The 22,668-nt window shown below is 41.6% G+C and overlaps 1 protein-coding gene across 6 annotated transcripts in view; it reads left to right on the plus strand.

The window, feature by feature from the left end:
- Positions 1–22,668, plus strand: part of PLEKHA4 (pleckstrin homology domain containing A4) — a 122,675-nt gene that overhangs the window by 14,398 nt on the left and 85,609 nt on the right. Inside the window, exon 2 of one of the 6 annotated variants that reach the window (XM_073602770.1) lies at positions 1,978–2,110. The exons of 4 other annotated variants lie outside the window; for them this stretch is intronic. The gene's annotated coding sequence lies outside the window, so the exon portion shown is untranslated. Of the gene's footprint in view, positions 1–161; positions 303–1,977; positions 2,111–22,668 lie in introns of those variants that run through there. One more of the 6 variants, XM_073602771.1, reaches the window with a different exon arrangement.

Consider the following 22,668-nt stretch of genomic DNA (forward strand, 5'->3'; position numbering starts at 1 on the left):
TTTTGTGACCTTTTTTTAAAAAAAAATAAAATGTTGCAATGTGTAGTTTCCAGCCCTTAATGCACACAGAGATGTCTCCTTATCTGTAGATAAGATATGTGAAGGTCTAGGGTGAAGTTTCATCCACATTGCTCATCTCTAGCAAACAAATGTACAACTCCTGAGTCATTAAAATGAGCAAAGTATTGGCGGAAGTGTGACAGACGTCGGTGTCTGTGCCTTGTCAGAGCTCATTGGCACTCTGAGGATTAGGCTGTGTATGGTGGGATGTGCTGGCGCGGGGGTCATGGAGCTTCAAGACAGTAAGTGACAATCCCTTTATTAGATGGAGCAGACAGCAGGGCGCACAACTCAGACACATGGCACCAGGCACGGCCCCCTCCCTCTACACTATCTAGACATGAGCTTTGTAAACAAGCCACAACGGGGCCCCAGATACACACCCCTTGTCTTCTGTTTTTGATCCTACTCTTTGCTTTCAGCAGGAGATGGGTTAACCGGTTCCTTGTGTTGAGTCAATGAAGGTTTGATGGATAGTAATATAGAAGATCGCTTTGTTCTCCGCACACACCTGCTAGTCGCCCGTTGTGAAGTTATGTTTGCAAACTGAGCTGAATAAATGTCAAACTTATTCATTTCTCCACTATCCGATTTCCTCCTTCTTCTAATCTGTTAATGTGCAAAATAATATTTAAGCTGAAAGTGCAAATTCATCAGTATATTCCTGTCTGTTCTGGGACAGGCGGTGTTTGTGGGCTGGGCTCTCCCATAGGGATACAAATGTTCCTTGTATGATGGGGTCATGCTGTGATTCTCGTGTCCCCCACCAAGTAAAAGAAACCTGTACCAAGAAAAATACGCTGGATGCCATTGCTGGAATCCAAAAATATTAGTCCGCTGACTTAAAAAAATGTAACCTCAAATAAGGCATGTATGGTGATATGAAGGGTGGGCTTCAACGCCCATATGCCACACATAGGCATCCATGTGCAGATGAACATTCCTTGCTGAGAGCGCACTCCCTGTGACCAAGCTGTGAAAGATGGCTCTCGATCCGTAGAAACAATTGAGAGACAGCAAGACCAGCTCCTGATCATGTGACCACTATTACAGCCAATCGCAGTGGTCATGTGATCAACCGATCCTTCCCGCCTCCCAGACATACACTATTAAGCTGGATTTACACCTATTCGTTTTTAGTGCTTTTTTGCAGATTTGCACTACAGAAAGTGTTCCATAGCAAACCATGTTAAATGGACTGTAGTGCAAAAAGCACTAAAAACGCATAGGTGTGAATTCAGCCTTAAAAGGGACAGGCCCCGTGGAAAGGGCTTAAAGCCCATTTCTTTTTATTTATTTTTGGTTTTGGAAAGAGTGGGGAGGGGTTAGAGCTGCTGTCAGGTTTTAAATGCATTCTGTACTTCCATAAAACCTTTTATTGGATTTGAATTGCTGTCCAGGTTTCCTTTTTATAGGAGATTCTCTGACACCTACAATATACACAGGATGCAGAGCAACGTTCCCTCAATTCCTGATATGTGTCATACTCATTACATAGGAGGTTATGATGTGTGTGCACATTGGGCAATAGGAATGTGTGTGTGTGTGTGTCAGGTTGACTTTTTGTCAAAACTGTTTCCTCCTAGAAGATCTATAAATATATTTACACTCTTTGAGAGCAGGCATTGCTATAGTCACATGTTAGTCAGGCCCTGAGGAAGGGCGACTTTGTGAGCCCATAAAACGCTGTGGATTTCTTGTATTGCTAATCCTCTTTCTAGACTCTATTACTACTTGTGTAGCACCTTAGCTGCTTTCTGTATATCTGGATCTTCCCCAAACCCCCCATACCTGTTTTGGGGTAACCTTGTTAAATGGTTGCAGCCTCATCAGAGCAACCAAGCTTAATGAAAAAAGACAGCCACTCCTAATTTTGGACTGAATTTATAGGTGATCTAGTGCCTCTTATGCATGTAGGATAGAAATATGATGACTACTGAAGCTATTCCCATTGTTCTTGAAAAAACTGAATGTCAACAAGATGGGTAAAGACAGTGACCAGGAGTAGGTATGGTTACTTTTAACTCTGATCCGGTGCCTGGTTTGTAAGGTAAGCTGAACGCTTTACAGAAAAAGTAACCCTGTACTGTCATGAGCCCAGCACTTGTGTGTGCCCAGAATGGCCAGAGGATCACATTAAATATTTATTTAGCTGTGAATCCAACATCCCTGCGGAGCGTCTTGAGTCCCACTGATTAGTACAGTCCATTGCAGCTAATGGAGTGTGACTTGTCATGTGACTTGGGAGTTCCAAGTCACATGACAAGTTGCGGCGGTGTGAATCAGGGCTTGATATGTATCTAATCCGAAATCACATCAGAAGGTGAATTTTATTTTTGTTTAGAGTCTATTCTCTTTGAAGTAAAACTTTTGGATATATAAATTTTTTTTTTTTTTTTTTTTTTGCTAGTCAGCTCCAATCAGAAAAGCAAACCAGAAGGTGTTTGTTTTGTTTTTGTTTGTTTGTTTTTTTTCCCTGCCTCCTAAACTTTGAGCTGAAAATATGCCTGTAATCGTCCTAATGTGCATGGACACGGGGGATAACATTGAGTAGCTTCTACAAACAAAACTCCTGTAGAAGCAACGTTTTTTAAGCCAGTGTGCGTGGAGCCTTGCACACCTGTTGCAGTGCGCTAAAACAAGTGTTCAACTTCTCCATATTAAAAATAGTGCCTGTTCTCATCTCAGAGCAATGCAGTGTGTATTCTAAAATGTCCTTTTTTTTTTTTTTTTTTTTTCTTCTGCACTTGGTGCCTTGGAAGGTTCATGAAAGTCAGTGGCAGATAGTAGCGCATGCATTTTGATGCGTTGGCAACAGGTATTAACAAGCCTTCAAAGTTCAAAAATGCACTGAGAGCATGCGTCAAAACACGTCAGCACAAAAAGGAAATGCACATTGATGCATTATAATGCATGTGAGTAGCAGATGTCTCAATGCCCTTAGGCCCGGTTCACACTGGTGCAATATGACATCCCTGCAAACCCACTGCTGGTTCCCCCATCGTACCGACTCGCATCACAGTTCAAACTGCCATATGCGAACTGCTGGGGAGTGTTAATACATTGTTAACGTCGCCCCCAGTTCAGCTTGCATATCGCACTGGGAACTGACAGTTTGGACATGAATCACAGGTGTGAACAGCCATGCGATCCAATTCTGGTCCGAACAAAAAAGGGTCCTGTGCGCGTTTGGACTGAATGCAGTGCAATATCAGCCATACTATCTGTATGGCTGAAATCGCATCGCACAGACATCGCATGCGATGTGAACAGCAGTGCGCTGCAAATCGCATGCGATGTCTGGCATCACACAAGTGTGAACCGGGCCTAGAACTTACTTATACTTAGAATAGAGTGTCTCCTCCTTAGTTTGCCTCCTGTGATTTAGTGATGACACAAGCTGAATCATAATGCTCTCTGTTATTATTCCCTCTACTTGGAGGGGGTCATAAAAACAATGTGAAATCATTTCCAGCTGGAGATTAAGAGTATTACAGAGATCTCGCAAACGATCTACAAACCTGCAGCGTGAGACATGCAATGTGTATGAGCAATCTGTCATGGCAGGTAGTGGCTGTGTGTTTCCTAATAGGAAATGTTAGTAAATACTTTTCTATATTTTTGGATTTTAAGGGTAGGTTCACATTGGGATCGCATGGTTTACACCGGGATTGCAGGGGAACATGTGTGTGTTCTTGTGTGGTTCTTATGCGGTCATTAATAATTATTAAACCATACTGTGTGAACATCAGACCCGCTTTTACAAATCTAGATCCGTATTAAAAAGCTTCCACCAATCCGTGATGCACTCACCACCTTCCAAAATGAACACTCACCAGAGATCAATATTACAATAAAAGCCTGGATCAGCCACTCCTCTTTAGAATGTGCCAACCAGTATCTCGATATTCATTCCAAATATCTCCACTTTTTGAGGATCTTAAAACCTCACAGGAAACAAACGTCCATCATTGCACAACATTCTTGTACTTTATTTAATTAAAAAATATAAGTATTGCACTAACAAGGTATAGTGCCTGTAGCCCAGCACCGAGTCTTTCCAGCGATCTGTTTGACGCCTGTGCTCACTGGTCCGTCGCCATGAACCGGCGTGTGGTGCAAGCCTCGATTTCGTGTGGATTAGGGTAAGGACGTGACGTCGGCGTTGTCCAGAAGCCTCTACGTGTTTCGCATCCAATCACGTGTCTTCAGGAAGCATTTATTTAAATTCATTTAAAAACACAGTGGACCACGCAAAAAGTAGTACTTGCACTACTTTAAAAGCGCACTGCGCCAAATCACGTGCTGTGATACCATGCTATTTGGTGCCTGCGAAAGCCTTGCGTTTGCGCTCTGCATTTGGTGTGCCAGTAACAATACATTGGCACCCGCATACAAATTGCATTCAGACGTGGTGCAGGAAATGCGTGCAGAGATGGATGCCTCCCGCTGTGCTATTGTGAAGAAAACAAGAGAAACAATGATTACTGCTAGCGGCTACAGTTGTCAGCAATAATCCCACGTAAAAAGTCCAAGAGGCTGGCTGTACCCAAGTTGATCCAGTCAGCCTGCCCATAGATGGATCGAATCTTGGCTGGTTCCTGGTGAACCAGCCAAACGTCGATCCATGTACCGTCGTGTCTAGATCTGTATATGTATGGCCAGCTTTAGCATTGTGATAATAAATGGCACTGACCCACCACAGTGTCATGTAATGGGGCCAATCCAGGATATGGGGATCACATGGCCAGCAATTTAGAGGGATATTAAATGTATCATAGTTTTTTTTTATTTATTTTATTTCCAATATTCAGTCATTTTAGCTTTTCTAATTGGACCTCATCTCATCTTGATGACTGAAATTCAACTGCGACTATTACTTTTGTGTCCTGTGCGAATAATCCAACTTGTGTTTTGCTTAGCAAAATAAATGTTGTCATTGTCATATGTCCACAATCTGTGTTCTTCCTTCTTCCCCTTTTATTTTTTGCATTCCTCATATTTTGTGTGTCACTTTTTAAAAAAAACATTGAGGCTTGGCTGGAGACAAAAGTGAAAAGTCTGACATGCGTGTACAATCTGGTCATCTCACATGGTTTTTTTTTTTTGGCTCAGCTGTCCCCAAAGCAAGAAGGTTCCGCTCCATATGATCATTGCTGTTAAGCAGAGGAAGAGAGGAGATGTGTCAAAATGTTCCCAGCACCCTGTTATGTCAGAAAAGGAGGATGGAGATACTAGTCAGGTGTTCTCTTTAAGCTGCTGTTGGGCATGTGTGTGTGTGTGTGTATGTATGTATGTGTATGTATATATATATATATATAATATATTATAAAAATATTTTTTTGTTTTATCCTTATCCTGCAGCCCCTTCAGGGCAGATGGACCAATCCCGTTTTTTGGGCCATTGTATTCTGACAGCTACTGCTGGCGGCTGTCACAATACCCAAACAGCGACTGCATCTGATTGCACACAGGCACAGTTTGGCTGGAAATTTTCCATCTGGTAAATCCCAGGATGTCAGGTGGTGATGACGACAGGACCATCCACGTAACAAATTTCAGCTGGTCCATCAGGAAGGAGCTGAAATTAAAACAGTTTGTGGCCTGCTTAACCTGCCAAACCAGCAGTGACCTTCTTAACAAGGAAGTGTCTGAAACATTTTAATTTTCAAAATATCTGAGAAAGGTGTTCTTGTATGCAGTAACCAGCCAATTCTTTTCCCTTTTCATATAATTCCCTAGACAAAACAGAAATGAGTTGGAGACCCTGTTGCCAGACCATTAAAGTGGAAGTAAAGTACACTTTTAACTTGTACCTACAGGTAAGCCTATAATAAGACTTACCTGTAGGTACCATGAATATCTCCTAAACTTTCAGTGTTTAGTTGATATTCACACGGGATGCAGCTGGTGACGTCACCGGCACTTGCGCTCTGCAGGGACAGCATACCTGTTCCTTCAAAGCTCCATACCAGGGCCCTAGCATACATGTATGGGCCATTGAGGCCCTAGTCATTCATACAACCGGAGCCTGCAAACCCGGAATGCCCCCCCTCCCCCCCAACTAAAGTCTTCCTATGGGATCATATGTGTATTTACATATTTATTTACCTGTAAAAGCCTCCCTTGTGTAGACATCCCAAATCCATGAGACTGCTACTGGGTGCTGCCATCTTGGATGTGATGTCAGGAGCCCCAGCAGTTTCAGAGTTGCCGATCAAGTGACTCTACTATTCCTATTGCCAGCAGCTATATGAAAGGGTGTGAGGGGAGTGGTAGTGGAGCCAGTACAGAGACTAATTGGACACTCCAGAAGAGAAGAGGGTTACCGCATATCTATTTATTGTAATAATATTTTTATTTTATTTTTTATGAAAAAGAACACTGCAAGTATACATTTAAAGGAAAAAAATGACTTTATTGCAAAGTTGGTGACAGGGTAGTTTAAAGCTAGGATCATTCACTACCAAATTATTGAACAATCTAATGGTACCTAATGAAGTTAATAATTTAGGTCAAATATGGGCTTCTTAAAAGCACCGTATGGCCGCTGCTAATGTCTTTGAGTCTTCTAGATTGTGTTCAGACCCAGAACTGTCTGGAGTGGTAGAAAGATTCTCGCATGAGTTATGGTGGTGATGGAGTTCCGCGGTGTTCACATTTGGCTGACCATAGAGTGGTGGTTGTACTTGTCACTATGTCCTTCATGACCCAGTTGATTGATGAGGGCAGTGTGCTGTGACTCTCACCTTTCTCCATTGACAAGGGAAAAGTTGACACTTGGTGGCATGGTGACCTTCCAACAATTAGGAAGATCCTTGTATTTGGTAACAAGTATTTCCACCCCTCCCCCTACACAGCCTGATTCTTGCTGAATGATCACAAGCAGTTTCCAAATTGTAGCACTCTGCATTCATTACCCTAAAAAGCTTCTGACGTAATGTGATTGGTTGTCCTTTCGTAGTGCATGGCGTTCTGTAGTGAAGATCCAAAAGCTGGAACAAACTACAGAAATTAATATTTGACAGCCACGGAGTTGATTTACTAAGACTGGAGAAAGCAAAATCTGGTGCAGCTGTGCATGGTAGCCAATCGGCTTCTAACTTCAGCTTGTTCAATTAAAGTGTTACTAAACCCAGAACCTGCATTCACTATATCTGGTCTCCCACAGAACATGGAAATACAATTATTTAAAGCAGACCTTAAGTCATTTTTTTCAACTTTCCATCTATTAAATCTTCTGCTCTTGCTGTTTTTAACTTTGAATAGTAAAACATTTTTGTTTCTGCCAGTAAATACCTTTTTATACAGCCCACTTCCTGTTTCTGGTCTGGTCATTAGCCTAGGCTTATGACATCATGCATCTCCATCTCTCCCTCTCCCTAGGAAGGGAGGGGAGTGAGTCATACATAAGACGGCCAATGAAAGATGCAGAGCTGGATGTGTGCCTCTGTGTAAATCAGGAAGTGAACAGGTAGCAGCTTCAGCTGCCCACAGTTAAAATGGTTGCGGCCAGACTTAGTAGAAGGAGATTTCTGCAGCATATTTGGCCAGGACAGTGTATATACCTCCAAAATGGTTGGAGAGAATCTTCAGAATGGCAAACCCCCCCGCAGAGTGCCACTAAGGCTCTGTACTATCAGAAGATGGACTGGGGACTGTAAAAGAAGGGGAGGATTAATCTCTTGGGTTCCACAGTGAGTGTAATAAACCTGCTTTACTGCATATACAGACTGATTTTACTGTTGGGTCCCTTTCACACTGGGGCGGGTGGGGGTGTTGGCGGTAAAGCGGCGCTTTTAGTGCCTCTTTACCGTTGTTTTAGCGGCGCTATTCTGCCGCTAGCAGGGTGGTTTTAACCGCCGCTAGTGGCCAAAAAAGGGTTAAAACCGCCTGCAAAGCGTCGCTGCAGCAGCGCTATGCCGGTGGTATAACCACGCTGACCCATTGATTTCAATGGCCAGTATACACCGCTCCAAAGATGCTGCTAGCAGGACTTTTTTCAGTGTCCTGCCAGCGCAGTGCTCCAGTGTTTAAAGCCCTTGGAGAGACTGCAGCGGCTGTTTCAGGGCGCTTTGCAGGCGCTACTTTTAGAGCTGTAGCGCCTGCAAAGCGCCCCAGTGTGAAAGGGGCCTTATGGGTTTTTAGTAACAATTTTTAGCTTTGACAAAAAAAAAACCTGGAAGCTGATTGGTTTGTATGCAAAGCTGCACCAGATTTTGCCCTCTACAGTTTTAGTAAATCAACCTCCATGCGTCCGAACAGAAAATGAGACGTCCGCTCCTGTAACTTTAGAGGAAATGGCTTTTGGTTTTTATTCAGTGACCTCCATTGTCTGAAAGGAAGATAAAACGACAAAAGCACAGCAGGGGGCTTCTGGTTGATACTCTTGGGTAACGGTAATTTGCATTCAATGGGATGGAGCCTTTCTCCTGTGTTGTGTGTGTGTGTGTGTGTGTGTGTGTGTGTGTGTGTGTGTGTGTGTGTTTGTTTTTTTTTTTTCTTTTTTTTTTTTTTTCTTGTTTGCATTTGTGGCTAAAGTCTGGATTCCTGTTCACAAGCAGGTGTCCGCCTCTGATTGTATTTCCATGTGAAGGCAGTACAGTGATCTCCATGCCCAGCCCTTACTAAAAGCAATACTTCTGTAGGGAGTTGTATGGAATGTGCAACTGGAGTCTGCTTTTAGTACCGCGCTGAGTTGTTAAATTCAACCAGAACTGAATCGCGCATCACATGCTGTATGTACTGTAATCGTGATTTTGTAGCTGGAGCTAAACCTCTTTAGCAGCTTCAGCCTAAGATGATGGTAGCTGTCATTGCTGACTTGGTTGTAAAGTCCATGAGGCTGGTATCCTTATCCTGCCTTTAATACCTCACTGACTTGGAATGCAGCCAATGAAATCTAGTGATTGCAAGTAAACAAGGGTTGCTTAATTGTCCATATTCAAAGATGTAGCTGTGCGTTGTTTGCTTCATACACGTGTAGCAGCCTCCATTGTAGTTTTAGTTAAGACTTTTTTTTTTTTTTTTTTTTTTTTATTCACACCTACCATGGTTTCCTATGGGACATGTACACATCTATACATATTTTTTTTTTCTTCTTTTTTTTTCAGCTGATGCATTTTTGCGAAGGGTCAGGGACTTGTTTCAAAAACACACTGCAAAAAGTACTGCAGAAACAGATCAACAGCAAACTGGATAGGTGTGAACCAGCCCTTAAAGCGTATTTTAACCAAAAAACAAAAATGTAAAACTGAATTCCAGGAAAACTAAGTCTTCCCTTGCAGTGGGGCTGTGCCCTCTGCTGCAAGGGTTAACTGCTCATTAATGCCTAGGGGGACCAGATGCAGACGTTTTACTTACCTGCTCCTCCATTCCCACAGGCTCCTGAGCACTGCTTGGCTGTTCCTGGAGCCTACTCTCCGCCGGCCTAATGTCCTCAAGACTGATGCAGGAGCCATAGCCATGCATTGGATGTGAGGAGGCCAAGGAACAGTTCACTGCCAGAACAGGAGAGAGTGCATTTCATCTGGGGAGCAGAGGATCAGGTAATTAAATGTGATCCTTTTTGTCCTCTAGATTTAAAGCGGAGTTCCACCCAAAAATGGAACTTTCGCTTATCTGGTCACATTTGGCACCTTTCAGGGGGGAGCAGATGCCTGTCTACTACAGGTATTTGCTCCCACTTCTGCAGAATCCAAGATGATCTACGCCATGTCCGGCACCCCCATCCCCCCCCTCCCGCTGTCTTCTGGGAGACACACAGGTCCCAGAAGACAGCAGGGACCAGTCAGAACGCACAGCGCGACTCGCGCATGCGCAGTAGGGAATCGGGCTGTGAAGCTTCACTTCCTGATTCCCTTACTGAAGATGCCGGCGACTCCACCTGGAGCAGAGGGACAGGTCGGCTTCGGGTAAGGACGTCACGGGCTCCCTGGACATGTAAGTCAGCACCTGCAATATTTTGTAGCTGCTGACTTTTTTTTTTATTTATTTTTTTTCCGGAACTCCGATTTAAGTGATTTTGTAAAGGTGTGTTTTTTTTTTTTTTGTTTTTTGTTTTTTGTTTTTTTTTTTTTTGTTTTTTTCTTCAAATAACAAACATGCTGCTCTGTGCAGTGGTTTTGCCCCCCCCCCCCAAGGGTTCTAACTAATCCCTACACAATTCAACACCCAAAGAAGGCTTGGATAGGGATACACTTTAAAGCGGAGTTCCACCCATTTAAAAGTCAGCAGCTACAAAAGTGTAGCTGCTGACTTTTTTTTTAATGAACAGACACTCACTTGTCCCACAGTCCAGCGATGTGGCCGCTCTAAGTCTCGCTTCCCTCCCCCTCCTCTCTGCAGCACCAGGAATTGCAAATGTGGGTGTGCACTGCGCATGCGTGAGCCGCGCTGCTTGTTGTGAATGGCCGGGAAATCTTCTGGGACCTGTGACGTGTCCCAGAAGATGGGAGGGGGTAGAGGTGTAGCATGTCAGGGGTCACAAGTACTTAAAGCGGAAGTTCCATTTTTGGGTGAAATCCGCTTTAAGCACTGAGCAATGATGATTTAATGTTTTTTGGGTAAATTAACTTGCTATGTTATGCATTCAGCCATCGTAGGTCGTAAAGATTCCTCTACTTTATCCTGTAGGTAATCCTGTACCATGAGCCAGCTATGTATAATGTCTGCTCCCATAATAAGAAATGATCTTCAGAAATGTATGCTTACTGTATATGGTGCTCATTATATTGCAATCTGGATATGCTTTGCTGGCACAAAGGATGTCTTTTGCTGGGGGAAAAAGTTGGTTTTCGTGTTATCAAAGGATAAGCAGTGTAAAGAGACATTAAATTGGCACAGAGCTTTCATTCATCAGTGGAAGTAAGCATGCTATGTACAGATACTATGACTCACTTGCTATTGTGAAGGTTCAATTAGGAAGATTGGGACTTATCAACAGGCTGCCGAGTCAGTGCAGAAACCATTTTTACAAAGGTCAGTCCTGCTCACCTAGCTCTTTATAAATAAAACTTTATCAGCCCTCCTGCCTGCCTAATCCCAACCAGTCTACAAGTCTATGGTGTGTTTATCTGACCAGAGAGCTGCGCTAAATCCATCATTACTGCCCTAATCTTGTGTTTGTAGCAGATAGGAGATGGTATGTAAATAGCGGGTTTGCTGTGGTAAGTGGCAGAAAGGCCCCTTGTTACTGGTTTACTGATAAGCTTGTGTTAAACCCATTAGATCACTTACTGATTGTATTTGAGGCTGTATACAGACTTTGTAGTGATCTCCAGTCTGGTTTCATCTTTTGGCCAGAGTACAGCGTCTTTCTTAGGTTTTGGCATGGGGCTCACAACCGCAAAAATGTAAACCTTCTTTTGGTTGCAAAAGTCTGCTAAAGGAAACTATATCCCCAGCAGATGACCACTGAATTGCTTCAGACTTCATAGTTTGTTGTATTATGGCCATTTTGTACTTCACCAGGTTAAAGGGAAAATTTAATGGTTTCATTGAGCACCTTTTTTCAAGTTTGTATTGTTTTATCTTACAGCAGTCCTAGAACTGAAAAAGTTGCCTGTCCTAGTGAAAACGAGGCATCTGGTTTCGCTGAGAGACTTTTCAGATGTTACACTAGTAATTTTTAAAGTGATACTAAAGGTTAACATTTTTATTTTTTATGTTAAAATAAAAAATCTGTTATGTTATCTGTGCAACAAGATTGCACAGAGCGATCTCCTACCTCCTCATTGACAGTCACCCACGGGTGCTGTCCGCTTCTTGTGCCTCCTTAGCAAGGTGGGTGCTGTGGAGACACCTATGCACAGGTACTCCCGAGCAAGGCTGTGTGCATCCTTAGACACACATAGGGCCAGTAAGCCACACCCCTGCTCCCTCCTCACAGGAGTTTGACAGCAGCAGGAGCCTATGTCTGCCACTGCTCTCAGTGCTTCCTGTGAGGCCAGGAAGTGAGAAGACTGGTCTTGCAGCTTGGACAGTGCTGGAACAGTGAAAGGAGTCAGGGACGCAGTTGGGATGGGGGTGGGTAGGATAGGTAGTGGGGAGTTTTTTACCGTAATGCAGAGAATACCTTGAGGTACAAAAAATAAATAAAATTACTTTAGAACCACTTTTTAAAGCACTAGTAAACCACAGCATTTAAAAAGAACACCCTTCTTTAAAGACAATGGCATAGTGGGGTTATTTATGAAAGGCAAATCCAATTTGCACTGGAAGTGCACTTGGAAGTGCAGTTGCTCTAAATCTAAGGGGTAGATCTGAAATGAGGGGAAGCTCTGCTGATTTTATCATCCAATCATGTGCAAGCTAAAATGCTGTTTTTTTTATTTTCCTTGCATGACCCCCTCGGATCTACAGCGACTTTACTTCCAAGTGCACTTGCAGTGCAAAGTGGATTTTCCTTTAGTAACTAACCCCCATGGTGTGCTAGTATGGATGACCACAATGGCGTCACACCTGTGTATGGGAGTCACAGTTTACAGTACGAGGCTTTGAAGCGACGGCACAGTATACTGCCCCTTCAGAGCGCATGCGCTGGTGATGTCGCGGCTGCTCTATTGTGAATACAGTATCTCCTAAACACTGCAAGCTTAGAAGATATTCACTGTACCTATGAGTAAGCCTTATTATGGGTCTACCGGTTGGTACAAGTTCAAAAAGGAGTTTACTACCACCACAGGGTGGGGCTGTTAAACGCACAAAAGCATTGATTTGTATATGTTCTGTAATGTTGGTGATATCTAGCAGTCTCATGCAATGACTGCAATCTCTAACCATCTCCTGAAGCATGTCCCCAAACTTTAGCAACTTTTATCTTTGCTCATCACCTGTAGTGTGTCTGTCTGCCGTCTCTGAGCATCTTGTAGCATTTCTTTTAATCTCTGATAACCTCCAGATGCATGTCTATAGCCTCTGGCAGCTTTTTGTAGCATTACATTTACTGCATATTATGTGCGATTCACTGGTGATGTCAGAGATGTTGACCACCACTTATGGAGTCATCCGCTGAGATGACACTGTCTGGCCTAGAGAGCTGTTATGCTGCAGGCATGATTTCCAAGTCTCATAGGTGTACTTTTTGTATAAATATTTCTAAATAAAACCATTTATGAATGTGTACATGTTAAATTGCAATTGACCAAAACGTTTGTACACTGTCTTTCACATTCATGTGCATTCCTTCTTCTTTCTCTTTTTTTTTTTTTTTCTCCAAAGCCTGTGATTTATGCTGTAATGTAGCTTATTCCACAATGATCTATGGAATTCTGCTATACTATACTGGGGTGTTGGTTGCGCCTTCTGCCAAGTAGGCATTAATATAGGTAGGAGCATCTTTCTGGAGTCTGTTTCAAGTCTGCCTCATATTACATGAGATTGTTTATCAAAGGATAGAGAATGGGTTCTGTGGCTTGTGCTTTTTTTTTTTTTTTTTTTTTTTTTTTTTAATAGTGTTGTCACTAGTGAGCAATACAGTTGCTGTCCTTGCCTTCAGTACTTTCTGAATTGGTAACGCAGAACAAGCATGCGACAACTGAGGTTGGGTAAAAATGAGAACTCCCAATGTTGCTTACTTTTGGGTCTGTGACTCCGTAAAAATTAAAGCAAAACAAATGACCAGGTTCTTTTGAAAATGCCTTGTGGCTCCTGGGTTGGACTGACTTTTGGATTCCATGTTAATTTTTTCCTACTATTTACTAATATGCTGAGATCTTCCATGCGTGGCAGTCTCCAACCTTGCCCATACACCAGCTTATCAAACCTGATTTGCAGTGAATTGCCCAGATTGTTGGAAAAATAAGACTTGAATGCTAAATAGACTGCAAACTCCAGGACTCTATCCATGTGGTCAACCTCTTTCCTTTCATCATCACCAACTTGGTCCTGGGTGGTTGAATGTAGTTATATCTGTTTAAAATATATGTATCTGTACTCGGTATATGGAGGTTGACATATATATGACCTGCCTGTCTCATACTAATCCAATGGCTTTTACACTTTGACTTGCTAATCCTGCATGTTTTTCTGTATCTCTCTCAGTACATGTATGTTTCCTGGCCAGGCTAGGTTGAACATCTCCATTTTTACATGGCCACCACTGGTAGGTCCTGCTGAGAGTTGATAGTCAATGACAGCTGGCTAGTAATGGTTGCCTAAGTGGTTTCCTCGTTTAGTTTGTAATTAGCACTGGCCTTCTCTCAGCATTTGTTTTGTTTCTAGTTAGAATAACAAGGTCTCCCACTAAAACCCTTTCTGAAGTTTTGTTTACTTTGCAGCCTCTGGGGTCTTGTAAACCTGTCAGGTAGCTGTTATTGTCCATTGACATAAAAACACTGAAGCAACATAGGAGCAGATTATGATGGTCAGTAACAGGTGTGACCCCTTTGTGATGACTGATGACATAATGCAGCGGTAATAAGCAAACCATGGACATACGGTAATGGTTGCTGGTTCCAAAAAGTAGTGGTGATCAAAAAAATACATTTGGAGCATACGAATCAGATATGGAAAGGGGTAGATCTATCATACTACTGTTGCTCAGCATCTAAATAAATCATAAAGGAACCTGGTTTAAGCTTACTATAAAATTGCCCCCCCCTTTTTTTTTTTTTTTTCCCCTGATGCATGCATTTTTCTCATGTTGTTCAATCGAGGTTCCACATAATACATAAATGGCTTGTGTAGACAGGCTCTTGTTGACGTCAAACAGACTTTGTATTCCTAGACAAGCCTATGGGGGTACAAAACCCATGCAAGTCAGAAGGTGATCAACTGTAAGTCAAAAATACCTTGCAATGAATTTTTAATAATTGTAGATATCTCAAACCGATGATGCCATTGACTTACAGTAAATACAAAGCCTTTATGATGTAGGCCCTTAGGTTTCGGTCTATGAACATCCACTGTCGATTGAAAATGCATTAAGAGAAAAAAAACCTTCTGACTTTACAACCACTTTTAGGCACCCATAGATACAGCAACTTGGTTAAAGGCACCCTTAGAAGGCTTGAATTTTGGACAATCCAGCTGAATCTGTTGAAATACAAGCCGTTGGTGGGCCTGTCCATTTGAAAACCAACTAAACTCTTCAGAGCCAGATGGAAAATTTTATAGGCCAAATAGTGACTTCATCGTAACAGGTGCTGTCACTGTTTGGCAGCAGAGGATCAGTGTTGCCAACCTCCCAAAGCATTTTTTACTGGCAACCTGAAAAATTACTGGACTCTCTATTAAAAACTAAGACCATCGCTATTTAAACAGTATAAGCACAATATGGAAATGCTGACTACCCCTAACCAGTAACTTTTACCTGGTTTAGACTTAATTTGTCAAGCTATGTTTTTTTTTTTTTTTTTTTTTTTTTGTTTTTTTTTTTTTTTTTTGTTTTAATCTTTTTTTAGACCAGCCCCTCATATTTACAGACAGTTGTAAAAATCACAGATTTTTACAAGCTATCTGTAAATGTACTGATGGTTGGCAACCCTGCTGAGGATGCTGTGGCTATCTGAATACAATTGTGATTCCTCCATGTGTGTGATTAGCACAAGTAGGCAAATCCATTGATTGCTTTTGCCCCGACAAGGAAGGCCACACCAGTTGCACCTCAAAGGTAGTTATAATGATCTGCCCAATGCTGTTTGCGCATCGCTAGACATCACACATTAGACCTGACCCAGTCATGCTACAAATGCTTTTTTTGTGAGGATATTTTTTTATAGTATGAAAGGCTATGAAACATCTGGTCTGCACACTTCTTCCCAGACTTGAAGCATACACATGAAAGTCAGTAGAGGTTTGGTGACAAACCTCTAGTCTGTAATGTACGTAGTCTATAATCCACAGAATATAGCAGGGGTTGTGCATGCTTTTGAATGTTGCCGTATAGCAGAACTAGTCATTTAGCTTGTGCATACATCATCCTAGCAATTTGGCGAAAAGAAAACCACATACCATTCTGTGGAATACTACAGATTTTACAAATAAGAGGGTTCTCTATAGCCAAAGTAGCTTAGAGAGTAACCGCACCGACCCACTGTAGGAAGCCTAGCTTATTTCCTTTATCTTCATTTTTGTGATCTTTGGCAAGTCTCCCCTTGCCGTGTTCCTGACTTAGAATTATGTGTACAACACGGTACAGCTTTGTGAAAGTATTAGGAGTCTGTATAAAACAGATCTGTTCAGAGGAATCTAAGATTTCTAAGATGGCGGCCACCAATATGAATTCTTGGCTTTGTACTAATTCTAGATATGTACAGTTGTCTATAGTGAACTATAATAGGTTTTGGCACAGATAAGAACTATTATCTTATGTCTATGGGTAGCTTTAAACCCTGCAGGCCAAATAGTTTTGTAGTGTTCAGCATTTTGTCAGGTCTTGTTGCCTTAGACCCCACAGAGAAGTTTTCCGTCAACTCCAGGAAAAGACTGTAAGGGATGTCGCAAAGACAGGAAAACACAAACCGTACTAAAAATATTGTCCCTTTTTGGAGAGCGTTTTTTTATTTTTCAGGGCACATTTACACAAATGCGTTGCAGTTATGCATGGGACACTTGCTGTTGTGCTGCAGTGCCATTCATTTTGAATGACATCCTAACACATTGCAGCACATCACAATGCACCGTAATGTACTATAATTTGTTGTTTTTATGCTCCATTGCTAAAAATGGTGCATGCAGTTATCTTCAAGCAGGTTAGTTCCACTTTAGGCTTGCTGTAGCTCAAAAGGTAATGTTTAAAACCTTCTTTAGTTTTCATTAAAGTGCACACTAAGGCTTCATGTACACTGCTGCTGGTAAACGGACATTCAGAGGCAGTTGGATGCTTTTTTTCAGCTGCCCCTGAACTCATCCAATGTTATCTAATGTGTACATGTACACAGGTTCATTTAATGTCGTTTTTAGGCAGTTGAGTTTGGAGGCCTTTTTTGGAAAGCAAAAAAATGAATTCAGACGCTGAGTTTAGAGGCATTTCAAGCACTAAACGCGGTAACTCGCGTTTTGTTTACAGGCGTTTTTAGTTTTTGGCTATTTTGGAAAATAAAAAAAAATTTTCAAACGCCTCTAAATGTAAACACGGCAAAACGGACGTTTTAAACGTGGCTTACTATCTGTCAAGTTAGATCATACATTACGCTTAAAGCTAGCTATACACTAGTAGGCTTTGAGTGAACGTTCATACGAAAATTCTAAAATGTACATTTTTGATCACGAGATGAATGTTATTTGAAAGTACCTCCTAAAAACTTTTTGCTTTTACTATTCAATTTTAGATTGAACGGCCTTCACTCCACTTCCACTTTTTTAGAAATTTGTTCAAGAAAAAAATTGTCCCTCTTGCTCCTTCAAATTTTCCTGTTACTGTGGTCGAAAATGAAAATTGTAATTTTTGAAGGATATTGTACTAGTGTATGGCCAGCTTTAGTAAAGATTATAAACCTGTTGAACTGTAAATGTGAGCGGAGAGTGGAAGCTTGTTGACCAACGTGAGGAGCAGCTTATCAATTCATATGGAAATTTCCTGCTTCTGTATTTTGGTTCTTAAAGCTTTTCATGGGGTCGTACAAAACAAGAGTCAAGCATCTATAAGCAGCACTTGAAGTCTGGTTTGTAATAATGTTTTGTCAGCCTGCCCCTGCAGGGCACCTGTTCAGTCAATCGCTTCCAGCTGAGCATTTAATGAATTACTTATTGAGTCTCTCTTTTGGCTCCTTTTAGCTACAAAATGAAAACTGGTTTAAGCTTCAGATCAGACAGTGAAATACATTCAAAGCAATGGCTGTAGTCACTTATAATTACCCTTAAGATCCCAGAATAATAAGCAGCCACTAAACTGGAGAATGGAGGCCCCATCCCCATCAAGTCTCACTGCTCTTCGTGAAAAGTCCCCTATTATGTGGAAATGTAATTATAATTCTGTACTTTTAGCATGTCACTGGCAGCTCTTTAAAGCTAGTTCAAAAGGTTGGTGAATTTGAGAAATCTGGACAGCAGGTTGGCTAATTACTCCACAGCATTCTGTTCTTGTTTTAGAGACTTTTAATGTTTTACAGTTATGCCTAAATCCAGCTATTATAGTTGGCTATGGGTTAAATTGGTCTTTGAAGTTGTCATTGGTGTTGGACACATTGACAGTTTGCTTTCTTTTAAATGTTGGCTATACATTTTCTGACTAAATTATGTTTGGGGTAATTCACACAAACATGAAATGATCAACTAGCAGATTCTGGTCCATTGGGGGTAATATTGTGTATGTATGGGGGGCTCCTGGACCTGTGCAGATCCTTTCTCCTTATAGGAGAAGTAGTTTGTCTGGTTGTATTTTCATGCTCATTTACTATTCTTGCACCAGGTGAGCCCACACAGTTTATAAACATGCATGCCAAGCTGATCTGAGCGTGAACGTTCATGTGCTGATCCATCTCACTAACAGTCTCTTGTTTCGTATGGCATCTTAACACTTTGGCTAGTTACAAGGAAAATGTATTTAGAATAAGTTGTTTAGTAGCAATTAATATGGTGTGCAGTGGCAGATTCCCTGCCAGACACACAACCTATTCTTGCCTAACGTGGTACAGAGTTTGGCTATAGGAAACCTAACACATTGAACCGCAGTTCATGGACTTTATAGGCACAACCAAAGTACAATACAATTACAAAGCTTTATTGATGCACAAAAAGGTGTTTTGCACCCTAAGTCATTAAAGGTGGTGGGCTGGTGCAAATCTAATAACAGATTCTATATCCAGTTGGTATGAATAGTTCTTGTGAAGGGGTGGTGGAATCACCTATTTTATAATTCATATCAATTGGATATACAATCTGTAATTAGATTTGCACTAGGCCACCACCTTAATGACGTAGGATGCAGAATGCTACTATGTTTTTAAAGTGGACCTTCAGCCATTTTTTCAACTTTCCATCTATTAAATCTTCTGCCCATGTTTTAACTTTGGATAGTACTGCCTTTTTTTTTTTTTTTTTTTTTTTTTTTTCTGCCAGTAAATCTCATATAGCCCACTTCCTGTTTCTTGTCAGGTCCTTGGCCTAGGCGTATGACGACATGCACAGCTCTCACTCTCGTGGGAGTTTGCCAGAAAGGGAGGTGGGATGAGTCATAAGAGGGCCAATGAGAGCTGCAGAGCTGGAGGTGTGCCTCTGTGTCAATCCAGGAAGTGAACAAGAAGCAGCTTCAGCTGCCCACAGTTAAAATGGTTCCAGCCAGACTCAGTGGAGGGAGATTTCTGCTGCATATTTGGCAAGTACAGAATTGGTATATATAAAAAAAAAAATTATGCAAAGTGGTTGGAGGGAAGCTTCAGAATGGCAAAGATGTTTTTATTATAAATTATGTGAGCAGACTGCAGTTCCTCTTTAAACTCCTTTTTGTGTGCCTCCAATAAAGCTTAGTAATTTTATTGTACTTAGGTTGTCCCTTTAAAGTCCATGAACGGCAGTTCAATGTGCTAGTTTCATATAGCCAGATTATCTTGGGACGTGGCATGGTTGTAATACTGGGGTTAACAAGTGTCCACACCATTTTTTCTTAACTCCAGTCCTCAAGGAGCCCCAACAGGTCATGTTTTCAGGATTTCCCTCAGATGAAATGGCTGTAGTAATTACTAAGGCAGTGAAACTGATCAAATCACCTGTGCAAAATAATGGTAGGGTCTGAAAACATGACCTGTTGGGGCGCCTTGAGGACTGGAGTTGAGAAACACTGGTCCACACTACCACCCAGTGGTATCGATTTATCTACCTTCAGTCTTGGTGCAGAGTTTGTCATCAGGAACCCATAAGATACCTATGGTACTTTGTGGCTGCAGCATGCAGCCCTACAATGTGGCAATATTATCACATTTTTTACATCTACCTGCTTGCAGGCATTACCAGCAACCAATGTGCCCAATACCATAGCAGAGCCCTGATTAGTTGATTGATATCGCTGGAGTTTGGTGTCTTTGTAGAAGAGACCGGATGAAAAGCAGTGGGAAGGAGGGCCCAACTGGCCCCCATATTGCAGTCACAGGTGTTGTGCCACCCCAGGCATTCTTCTGATAATTAAAAAGTCTAGCCTGATGTAGGATTCCTCCATGCTGCATTTCACAATAACTTTGATTATTTTCTGTTTACATTTTTATTGCATGTACTCGGTAGTGCAGACCATACGCTATCAAGTGTTTAACAGCAGTAACACCTCATTGATCTTGATGTCTTTCCCACACCATCCTTAAACTAATATGATGGTGATTTACGTTTTTAGCTTTCCTATGCCTTCCTGTTGGATGGTTACAGATAACAAATGGGTTGCTAGTGTGTAATTCATTATACCCTGAACGGTTTAATTTGCTGAGCATGTACATTGTAAAGTGGAAATGTCCGTACACGACGTGGTATACAATAAAGTTCCCCCTTTAGCGGTCTGATTATTGCAACCATTGACTAAAAATATTCTTCTGTAGCCGCCTTATAAAAACCTTCAATATATACTGTTAATCATTGCCATGTTAAAGTGAAGATAGCTTGTGTGCTTTGATGTGAGACCTAAGGCTAGATGTCTTGGGAAAGTCATTTGGTGCTACTGCTTTAACAAGCTTGTAACAGATTGAATGGGGAGGGGTGGTGGTCTGGCTTGCTGAAAATTGTCCTCTCAGCACCATAGATTATATTTATTTTCACAGGCCGTGGTGGTGTGTTTTTTTTTTTTTTTTTTTTTTCCCATCCTTAAACCCTGAAGGCAGCAAATTTGAAGATGTGTAAGTCTCTCTTTATAGACTAGGGAAATGAAAAGGTAGGGATTTCTGTGAAAACATCTGGATATTTTGAAGATGGACCATGGTGGAAGGGAGGCTGGGGGTTTGGACGTTCCTCTGGCTTTTATTTACTGCATGCTTTTTCTGGGTGTAGAAGGTAGACACTGACCTGTATTTTCAGAAGGATAGCCATGGCACTCTGCACATTGCTCTCATAACTGGTATTGCACTGGAAAAACTGTGGACCGGAGGCATCTAGGTGCCACCATATAGAGATGTTTCAGATATTCAGTTTAAGTTTGTCTACATTTTGGTAATAAGCAGAGTTCACCTGGAGTGGCCAAATGTGTGTGTGTGTGTGTGTGTGTGTGTGTGTATATATATATATATATATATATATATATAGGGTTTGAGGTTTTCATCTGTAAGTAGCTTTATGCTGCATGGGGAGGGAGCCATCCTGGAAAACGCACATGACACGGACATATGACTTTGTGGCTGCTTTGTTTTCCCTTCTTGGAGTTGGGCTTTAGAGCAATAAACATTTTTGAGGTTAGTGTTACTTTCAGTTATGTTTAGTTTTTCTCATAGCCATTTAAATCCAGGTAATGCTTTACGAGTTAACTTGCCCCTCGTTGTGGGAAGCTTACTGAACTTGGATAGACCTTTTTTATGATGCGTGTGGCTCGGAGAAATCGTAGTGCTAAGCCACAATGAACTCCTTACCCAGTTAGTTTTTTTTACAGATCTTCAAACTGCTCAGTTCAGCAGGGATGAAGCCAGAGCGTATTTTCCATTTTTTTTTTTTTTTTTAGCAAATTTTCTGCCAAGTGTGTATGTAGATGTACTAAGCAACCACTTAAGGATGCTGTCATTTGTAGACTGGTTTATACTTTTTTGTTTTTAGTATGGTCAGGTTATTCCTTGTGTCAGTGAGCAGCAGCTGCAGGGAGAGAAGGGAGCGCTCAACAGCCACTGGGAATTTAGGAAGTCATGATGTCACGCATAGGCTCTTATAGCATTGGGGCCGGAGCTACTAAATCACATAACTGGACCAAGGCAGACTAAAAATAAGTATGCATACTTTTTACACCGGGTAGGCAGGATGGGTAGGAGAAGGGAGGAGGGAACATGTTTAGGCATAATTGGTGACCTGATGACAAGTTTGGGGCATCTTGATAAAAGGTAGCTTAAATTACCAGGTCCTTGAGCACACTGATTTAATTTAGGGATGCCTATGAGGCCCATTGTATAAAGTAGGTGAGGTGTTCTGTAGGTACAATAGTTATTCATCTTTAGAAGGTTGACAGTTTAAGAGATGAAATCATTTGCAGCGCCGATTACCAAGATTCCATATTAATATCTCCTATAACCTTGGACCATCAGTCAGTCCTTACACTTCATTGGATACTGCAACAAATGCTTACCCACACAGATGTACTGTACATCTACATGCAGACAGTCACATTCGTGCCAATTGGGATGCAGCGGCTGCACGGACACGACTGCTGCTCCCAATTGGACATCTGTGCAGGTGCACTGTAGTATTCCTGTGTGAACGAGGCCTAAGTCTATTTTGGAAAGTAATGGCATGACGTTACTGTACAAATTGATAAAAAAAAAGTCGGATTTAAGGTAATCATCCTGTAGTTGTTGTGATGGTCTTAAAGGATAAGTTCCCTGACCATTATATTTTCCTCCTAGGCCTCTCTTAAAGACCCCAGTCTTCTTTATTTTATTTTTTTATTTTATTCTTTTCATAATAAACATATTTGCTTTCTTATACTGCACTTCATTTGTACCTGTTGGAGGCTCCCATCTGTCACCTCTTTCTGAGACTCATGTTGTTGTTTTT

The sequence above is a fragment of the Aquarana catesbeiana genome, linkage group LG10, assembly GCF_042186555.1.
Source record: "Aquarana catesbeiana isolate 2022-GZ linkage group LG10, ASM4218655v1, whole genome shotgun sequence".
Taxonomy (NCBI): domain Eukaryota; kingdom Metazoa; phylum Chordata; class Amphibia; order Anura; family Ranidae; genus Aquarana; species Aquarana catesbeiana.